Source organism: Stylophora pistillata, chromosome 10, assembly GCF_964205215.1.
Source record: "Stylophora pistillata chromosome 10, jaStyPist1.2, whole genome shotgun sequence".
Classification (NCBI taxonomy): Eukaryota; Metazoa; Cnidaria; class Anthozoa; order Scleractinia; family Pocilloporidae; genus Stylophora; species Stylophora pistillata.
In genome coordinates, this window is record NC_142528.1 from 6,312,802 (window position 1) to 6,322,931 (window position 10,130).

Consider the following 10,130-nt stretch of genomic DNA (forward strand, 5'->3'; position numbering starts at 1 on the left):
GTCTATCTCCTCCTATTTATGTTAGAAAAAAAAAAACATTTCAAATATTCCGAAACTTAGTCAGTGGTCATATAATAAAATGCTTAATGATTGATTCACGTCGGGTCGCACGGGAAAACATTTGGCTCTCGATCATGACACACGGACCTCGCTGCGCCCGGTCCGCAAGTCATTACCGCGAGCCAAATATATTTCCGTTCTTCCCTCTTACTCAGTCAATAAGTACAAAATTTTTTCATTGGACATAATCTGTTCCTAGAAGTTCTTAGATTTCCCCGAGCTTCCTCCCCGGAAAACTGTTCGCATCTCGGAACAGATATTCTCTGCAGCGGACAAGTTATCGAAGGATATCCTCGCGCCAAAAGGAGCCGGGCTATTGTTTATATATTCGTACTCGATTTGTTCTTTATTTTTACTCTTCTCATTGCATTTGGATAATAAGTTACGATATTTGACAATTCAGACGTGCAATTTTTCCTGACATTATCCCGACAAAAATGTTCTAAGTACTTTCTGGACAGTGTTTATTATTCATCATTTAAACATTTGTTAGCCAGTTATGAGTAAGTTAATTCATAGGACTCAAGACTTCATTGCAAAGTTGGTATGTTGAGTTAAACTTTTCATTTGAATTTCCTTTATGCAACCCAAACAAACAGCAGGTAACTTCTCTTACGCTTCTTGTGAACGCAAAATACTCGTTATTTACCAAGCGTGAGGTCACGATGAGAGGATATTAACAATGTTTTCTTTTTGTGTTCTCGCCCATCTCGCCCATCTTGTCAAATGAGGACTCCTTTAAAACTCATTGCCAGACAGTTATATTCAAGTTTCCTTATAACGTGATTCCCTTTTCTCAGAGTCTTAACCTTTTAACTCCAGAGATCTAATTGTTAATTCTCCCCTCTAGCTGCTGCAAATTTCCTTGTAACTTAGTTAGGAGAACTTCGTGTTGGATCAAGACAAAAACTTCTACCTGTTACGGTATTTCCTCAACCGCCAGAAAGATACAACTCGTACGAACTCAACTACTTTATCAACTGACGAAATAATCTTACTACGGAGCGATACCAATAGCCAAAACAATAACTATCCTCTATCCTAGAGCCCTCTATAAAAACTTTAACCTCAGTGTACTACTGCACAACTCACAGTTCAGTTCTCTTCAAAGATCCTTGTACCTTATCGATGTCCACAACACTTTTCCAACGTAGCCCTCCACACGACTGACGATTCCAGTTACAACACTAGCTCCTCTGGGCTCTTCGCAACAGCACTAACTCACTAAAAAGGTCTAACTTTAGCTGATCACGACTCCTTATATACGTTTTACAAAATGTTCTAGAACATTCTAGAGATCTGTAATACTACTATATTTAGTAACATGACATTACTATTGTCTCATAGCAAAATATGCTGACTAAGGGTTCTAGAAGTTCTATAAAGAGTTCTTAATGAGTCAGCATGACTAAGCGTTCTAGAAACTTCCTCAACTCTACTTTTAGCAACTTTGTAACACCACGCTCTCTATAACATACCTGATAAGTTTGAGCATTCTCATCAACGGTTTGCTGGATCATGTATGGATATTATAGGGAGAAGTTGCAGTGTGTGAAGATTAATAACCAAACGAGACTAAGCCTTATTTCCTCTTGCAGCTACCAAAGGCTTACAACGCAATAAGCCTGGTCATTCCTGCAAAGACATCCGGGACTCAGGAAATTCCAGAGGAGACGGAGAGTACTGGATCGACCCTGAGAAGAAAGGAAAGCCTTTAAAGGTCTACTGTGACATGAAAACTGCGGAGGTATAAACATACTTCAAAAAATAAAAGACAATCAACGAAAATAAACAAAATAGGGTGCCCTACGGAAAAATCGTCCCGTGCGCGCTACTTTATGGAAAACTATAGGTCACTGTAAAGCTTATAAAGTCCAGACTCCAAAAATAACACAAGTTTTGACAGTTTTTCTTTTGGTATCTCGCATTCTTTTAAGATTTTGTATGTTTGTTTCTTTCGATGATGAAACTTACATGATTTCTATAACTAACTAACAAAACATCGAAATTTCGACCAGATTTTGTTGACAGTAAGCTTAAGTTAGGTATATCTTAAAATTGAAATTGGAACAGGCATCACATCTAAAAAAAACAGATTTCAATAATTTTTCCAGGCGGTTGGCTTCTTGTTTCCAACGTTGTCGTGGACGATCCGTCCTCTCGTGAATTTTGGATTGAGTCATCATACCGCGAAATCAACAACTGCTACAGCAACAAAACGTTGTTCATCACAAAAGATGTCATGAAAGAACTGAGAGCACACGTGTCCTTCACTCAACTGAGATTCCACTGCAGTAAACAACGAGGACGTACAATTCACCTGACCACGGCCGCTAACAGCACTGGGGAAGCTGTAGTCCAGTACTTCCGTGGTCAAACAGGTGCCTTACCCTTAGCGTGCGGTTCGTTTGATAGAATGAAAGATGATGACTCCAAAATAGCTGGAATGTGCGACCAGTGGAAACGTAAGAAGTGGGGATCACCAGCAGTTGCACAGGAAAGATAAAGTGATCATTCTTTTCAAGTAGGAGGACATTATCACTGGTCTTTGGTACCTGGAAGTTTAAGATGGGAGTGTGACGACTTCAGGAAGTCTGGTGCAGAGTTTTTTGAATTATCGTCTAGTGATTTCTGGAAAGTCTATGTACGCTAAGAGCGACAATCAACTATAACTGTTTTCACAGTCCTGAAAAGCCTTAAGCTGCTGGCTAAGAAGTTATGCAGTATTAAATATTCTCTAGAATTTACTTGCAGTAGACTAAAATTCATAGATAATTAGAAGAAAATCATCTTGCACTTTTCTTTGCAAGAAATATAAGTTAGGCCCTCCACAGACTAGGGATTTAGTTGTCGACAACTATTTGTGATCGACAACTACAAGTTATCGACAACTAAAAAACGTAGTCTGTGGTGCAAGTTGTCGACAACTAAACCGCAAATTATTAGTTGTCGACGGCCTCATTTTTAAGCGTTTTTCTAGTGCGTGAAAACTTTAGTTTTAGTTGTCGACTACTTTTAGATCTCCGCGCTATTGTGTTAGCGGCTTTCCCCGCCGGCTTAAAACATGGAGGATTGCAGAAGTAAAATACTTGGTAAAGAAAACATTCTTTTTGATCTTCCTTCTCCACATCTCGTTCTTGGAGGTGGAAACGACACTAACGATGTCATTATTGCGGCAGCTTGTGCCCACCAACAAGTTCTGATACAGGATATTTTATCCAAAACGACTGAACAGCAAATTTGGCGCAAAATTCGTTGGAGGGACTTTTGGCCAACTTGCCGTAGAAACTAGAATGACGGCGATTTTATCACCAATTTGCGAGTAGACAGGGGTACGTTTCTTCTTATTATTGAAAGACTGACCCCTTATATTCACCGAGAAACGACAAGAATGAGGCAGTCCATTGATGTCGATGAAAGAGTTGCTATGGCGCTATGGCGATACGGAGCATCCGCAGTAAGCTCTTGGTGCCCAACCTCCCCGCGTATCGGTTGCTAAATCCGTATTTGAGCGCCAGTGTGTGGAATCCTTTATCGGACTTATTTGGTTGTCGATAACTTTTAGTGGTCGATCACAAATAGTTGTCGACAACTAAAATCCCTAGTCTGTGGAGGGCTCATGATCATTAGCTTACGAGTGTTGGATACGAAGAAGGAACCTTTTTGATAGTGTAGTCTGATCGTCCTGGTGAGCTTGTAGTCCTGGGAGGGACAGTCAGTATTACCGATAAAAGTCCTTCTCAGGACTACACGCACCCGGGCGATCGGTTACGTGATAAATGTTAACCCCGGATTCAAACCATTTACGGTTAAGAACTACTGTTTTTTATGATTACAAATTCTGTTGTAAGTCGTAGTCATCTTTCGACTAAAGTCTGTACCTTTGTATGTTATCAACACTTTATAAAACAGCAAGTCGTGAAAACGTGTGGAAATTCGTACTTACCATTCTGTGCACCATCATAAAAACGCTCAAAAGTCAAGTAACAAATATGCTATTCGCTACGACGAGGGGCTAACGCTCGAAACGTCAGCTTTTATAACCGTAACAAATATGCTGCCGGTAACATACTTATAAAATTCATTTGAGTTTTTGTCCTCTTTTAGTTTCAGTCAGTGTGATCACGAATCCATATTTTGGGCACAAACTAACTCTGTAGCTATAATTCTGGCCTTGCAACAAGGAAAAGGTGCATGTTGTAGCTAAAACAGTGCGGCGCGCTCAGATAAGCTAAGTGGCCTTAACACTCGGACTCCGGGCCAAGAAGTCTGCACTCAAGAGTCATTTTTACATGTACCCCAACAGCAATGCCTAGTTGCAACCATTTTAGAAGGTTAGAACATTTTTTGAGCGAAAATAGTCTTGCTTCTGACACGTTTCGCATACAAGTCCATGTAAAGACTCCGAGTGTTTGTCCTAAACCAGCGGGGGGTCCAAAGATGACACATCTATTTTTAGACCTGGTGCGTAGCGCCATTGGGTAAACACCCTGGAACATCATCAGACACATTCGGCCAATCACCCATTGTAACTCTGCTTTCCTCTGGGGTTTGCTGTGGCTCTGCGTTATGTAAATTAGAGCCTCTTGTTAGATAATTAGCATTTCCATTTTCCCTATCCTTTTGGTTGTTTTGACTTTCATTTTCAACATTTTCCTTACTAGAATATTCACTTGTAAATGTGACATTCCCCAAATCCTTGACTCTTCTCTCTTTGATGATTAGATCAGTTTCATTATCTCTTATTTTCTCTAGCCTCGAAGGTTGGTCCTGTAAGTTTTGGTTCTTCAAATGTAAGTTCTTATATCCCATATCATCCCACAACTCTTTCATAACACCAATATATCCTCTCTTCCTTCCACTCTCATTGCAAGGAGGATTCTCCGAAGAAACAAGCTCCAGCGCCTTTTTCTTGCACTCCAAAACATCTTTGTTCATTTGTTCTGTCCATTTTACTTTCAGCTTTCTCGCCTGACTTAACATGGCTGGTAGCCTTTGAAGCTATTTCGATAGTTTTACCTTGCTTCTCTTGCCAGGAGTAATCAGCAGCGGATAAATCCTACCCTCGTATACATTTCCTTGGTATAATATACTTTTAAAGAGGCAGTAGCGAGGATATAAAGTTAAAAGAGTATAAATAAAGTTAAAAAAATTTGCGGAGAACACGTCAACACGTCCGCACGTCAACAAGTCACTTTTGGGTAAATCATATGACCCGTCCGGCCCCACTCGCGCGGTCCCATAGTTAACTAGAATGAAAGCTGACGTGTGCAGAGTCGGATGGGTTGAAGTGAGCTGGGGCCCGTTTCTCGAAAGTCCCGGTAAATTATCGAGCCCGGTAAGTCACCCGGTAAGTCCCCGTAAACTTTTCGGGTGTTTCTCGAAACTCCCGTTAGTTTCGATCCCGTTAATTTTACCGATATCTTGCCCGGTAATTTACGGGAGGTCGTAACCTCCCGTAAAGTTATCGGAGAGTCGCAAATGTTGAAAAACCAAACAAAATGGCGGCTGGGGGCGGACTTTTCTGCTTAGCGCGAAGACCAAGATTATATCAAAGACGCCCCTTTCTAGCCGATATGGCTGACTGTGAAGTCATTGAACGTTTTCCGCTCTCGCGAGGAAGGATAGAGTTGCTCGTTGAGCAGCTTAAGGAGGAACTACAAAGAAACACGACAAGAAGCTGCCCACTGTCTCCGGAAACCCAGGTAAATATCATAAGTAGTTGTTGTTGTTTCATTGTATACCGTTTGAAGGCGTTTGCATGGAAACACTATATATAACTGTGAAGTTCTATTTAATTTTTTTTTTTAACTAACAAACGGCAGTGGAGAAAATTATTGAGTAGATAAACACTTTGTCATGTTAACGCTAATCACTCGCCGCGAGTAATGACTTTAAAATGGCTTCCTTGTATGAACGTTGAAATGGGTTCCTGTCACGCAAACCTGATCTTACTGCAAGGCAAACCTGTTTCCCGTGTTTTAATTGCAGATGTTTTTTTTTTTTTTTTTTTTTTTGGAGGAAATCAGTTAACTGACATTATACAGATAGAAATAAACATCATACAGTACAGCGATCGCGGAGACTTGCATTAAACGCGGCCGGGTTGCACAAATGCTGACAATTGTTGCTTTTGGCATTAGCTGAGTGATACACGAACAAGTGTACTGTGCTTATGATGGATAAACGAAAAGAATAGACTTTAAAATTCTTCTCCTTAATCACATAACTGGTTCGGTCGCATTGTTAATGATATTAGCTTGCTTTATGCTAGATAACTCGATTGGAGGTCGGAGAAAATTATGCATGACATTCACTGAAGAAAATGATTAAATCACTCTAAAAAAAAACTTTTAAATTCCATTCTTTTTCACAATATTCTGTACATTTACTTAAGAGAAATTCCCGTCAGTATAAACTGCGGAAATTAAGTGTTTGTAGCTAAGTTTAAAGATTTCAGGTTTACATTGTTTCCTCGGTGGTCCGCATGTCTTGTTTTCTTGCTCTCTGAATATTCTGATTAGGGATGTTCCTTCAATGGATGTTTATTCAACTTAATTAAATACATTATTTATGAGGTGATCTCTCGCCAATACCCCAGCATTACTTTGAAGGTGAGCTGGCACCTCATTTACCAAGTCTGGTTCCTGAGATGGTTGCTCATCATAAACAGGGAGTGGTGTGTTGTCCAAAATACACATGTTGTGAAGCACAGCAGTTGCAGTAATGATAGTGCAGCACTGACTTGGTTTGAATTGTAGTGCCCCACCAGAAATGTCAAGGCAACAAAACCTAGCCTTCCATAGGCCAAAGGCTCTCTCAATGGTGTTCCGTGTTTTAGTGTGAGCCTTCTGGTACTTCCTTTGGGGTTGTGTGGACACACTATCGGGCCTGAAAGGGGTTAGCAAATATGGCTGGATGCCATATCCACGATCCCCCAGTAGCCAACCATTTCTTCCGCCACCGCCTTCTAGGTGTATGTGCAGCATGCTGGCAGAAAAAATGGCTGAGTCATGGACACTGCCATGCCATCTACAGACAAAGTTGGTGAACAACAGTTGTGCATTGCACACTGCCATGGTGTTTATAGCATGAAAGCCCTTATGGCACACATACAAATGTTCCTGATTATTTGGAGCCCTGATGGGTATCAAGGAGCCATCCACAGCCCCAATTACCTGGGGCATTCCTGCTATAGTGTAAAAGTCAGCCATTGTTGCCTGTAGGACAAGAACGAAGTATTCAATTTCTATAAATTTCAGGCATCATACTCATCTAATTTCTTTAGACTTCAGGGGTTGAATGTCTCCCATTCCCTTCACCTTCGAAAAGAAAGTCCAGAAAGTAAACCTTGTAACTGTTTTTGTTCTTGGATTCACCCGTTAAATTCCTAAACCAAATTAACAAATGGCAAATGCCATAGCCTACATTACAGAGTTATAAATGCAAGCAGGAGGTTGCAGAGCCCAAAAGAAGCATGAGAGTCACCCAAGGCAACTGAAGGCTTGAGTGCCTAGCAAACCTCCTAAGTACATCCATAACTCAAAAGTGTACAGCTGTGGCATTTACCACTTGTTTTATAACATATTCATTGATGCATTGGAGCATTAAAGAAGTCCTTTCATTGAGCTACATCACAGAACCACAAATGTCATAAGTGTACACCCATGGGCAAATAGTAGACAATAAATCAACCAGTAAGAGCACCTGCTTTGCTTTAGATTGAGAAACTATTGAGAATTGAAATTTGCCCACATATTTAAGTTAACATTTTTCAAACCTTTCCACACGTTGGCTATTCTGTAATTTACAGTTAAGCTTCAAGCATTACTTACATTTAAATCAGTATTTCGTGTGGGAAACACTATCCAGTCTTGAGACATTCTCTCCAGGCACCTGGAGACAGCAAGCAATGATCTGCTTACACTTGCCTTTGATACTCCCATGGTATCAGCTATGACTTCGATAAAACTCCCTGAGGCATCGTAACGGAGTGATATGAGAACCTGAAAGGCATTGTAGATAAATGTCACTAACAAAATATTTGTGGTGGGAATCAAACAGGATCCCTAATCAGAATATTCAGAGAGCAAGCAAACAACGCATGCGGACCACCGGGGAAACTGTAAACCTGAATTTAAATTTACCTACAAACACTTAATTTCAGCAGTTTATACTGACGGGAATTTCTCTTAAGTAAATGTACAGAATATTGTGAAAAGAATGGAATTTAAAAGGTTTTTTTAGAGTGATTTAATCGTTTTCTTCAACGAATGTCATGCGTAATTTTTTCCGATCTCCAATCGAGTTATCTAGCATAAAGCAAGCTAATATCATTAACAATGCGACCGAAACAATTATGTGATTGGGGAGAAGAATTTTAAAGTTTCTTCTTTTCGTTTATCCATCATAAGTACAGTACACTTGTTCGTGTATCACTCAGCTAATGCTATAAGCAACAATTGTCAGCATTTGTGCAACCCGGCCGCGTTTAATGCAAGTCTCTGCGATCGCTGTACTTTATGATGTTTATTTCTATCTTTATAATGTCAAAAACACGGTGAAGGTAGACGACGAGAACAAATACCTTCACCGTGTTTTTACGAAGAACAACTACAACAACGACTTCATCCAACGAAACACTCACCGACCCACTACCACTACCGAAACAAACGACACCTCAACCCCTACGACTACAGTAACCATACCGTACATAAAAGGCATGTCTGAAAACATCTCGCGCATCTTACTATCCTTCAATATCCGCGTCGCCCACAAACCCATCACCACACTACGTCAGTTACTAACTTAAAGACAAAGACGAACGGAACCCATCATCACACTACGTCAGTTACCTACTTAAAGACAAAGACGAACCGAGGAACAGACAGGGAACGATTTATAAGATCAGTTGCTCCGACTGCCAAGCCTCCTACATCGATGAGACTGGCAGAAACCTCACAACAAGACTGACTGAACACAGACGGGCGACGACGAAAGGTGATGTCAGCAATCACATTGCTGAACACCATCGACTTACCAACCACAACATTGACTGGGACTCTGCGCAATGCCTAACCTACAGCACTGACTATTTTCAACGACTGACTCTGGAAAGCTGGTTTACTAACTTAGAACAGACTCCCCTAAACAGATGTCAACAACTACCCGCTCCATACAAACGACTCATTCACGACATAAACATCACAAACGACCGAAAAAGAACGACCTAACTTTACCGACAGATCGAAACAGACCAATCAAGACCGACTTACGTCACTTGAGTCTTACAGCCAATAACATCACGGCAAAACCAACCGATCATTTCACACGAACTGTAATAAGAACATTCTAATGACAACAATCATTCACTTGACTCTGATGATGACTTCCGCACAAGTTGTCGAAACGTCAGTCACTACCACCGACAACAGTCCTTCTCAGGACTACACTCACCCGGACGATCAGACTACACCTTAACAACTACTTATGATATTTACCTGGGTTTCCGGAGACAGTGGGCAGCTTCTTGTCGTGTTTCTCTGTAGTTCCTCCTTAAGCTACTCAACGAGCCACTCTATCCTTCCTCGCCAGAGCCGAAAACGTTCAATGACTTCACAGTCAGCCATATCGGCTAGAAAGGGGCGTCTTTGATATAATCTTGGTCTTCGCGCTAAACATAAAAGTCCGCCCCCAGCCGCCATTTTGTTTGGTTTTTCAACATTTGCGACTCTCTGATAACTTTACGGGAGGTTACGACCTCCCGTAAATTACCGGGCAAGATATCGATAAAATTAACGGGATCGAAACTAACGGGAGTTTCGAGAAACACCCGAAAAGTTTACGGGGACTTACCGGGTGACTTACCGGGCCCGATAATTTACCGGGACTTTCGAGAAACGGGCCCCTGGTCCGGAAAAAGCTGTCCGCCTCTAGAGCACTTACAGCTTTGATGCCGAAAAAAAAAAAACACAAAAACAAAATATTTTTGTTGTTTTTGCGACAAAAGAAGTGACATTAGTGAACAAAAACGAGAAAATAAGTTACGTTTTTCGATAAGCAGCGAGTTT

The 10,130-nt window shown here is 40.9% G+C and overlaps 1 pseudogene; it reads left to right on the forward strand.

The window, feature by feature from the left end:
- Window positions 1–640: 640 nt before the first annotated feature.
- On the forward strand, window positions 641–4,008 carry LOC148721563 (uncharacterized; annotated as a pseudogene).
- The last annotated feature ends 6,122 nt before the right edge of the window (window positions 4,009–10,130 follow it).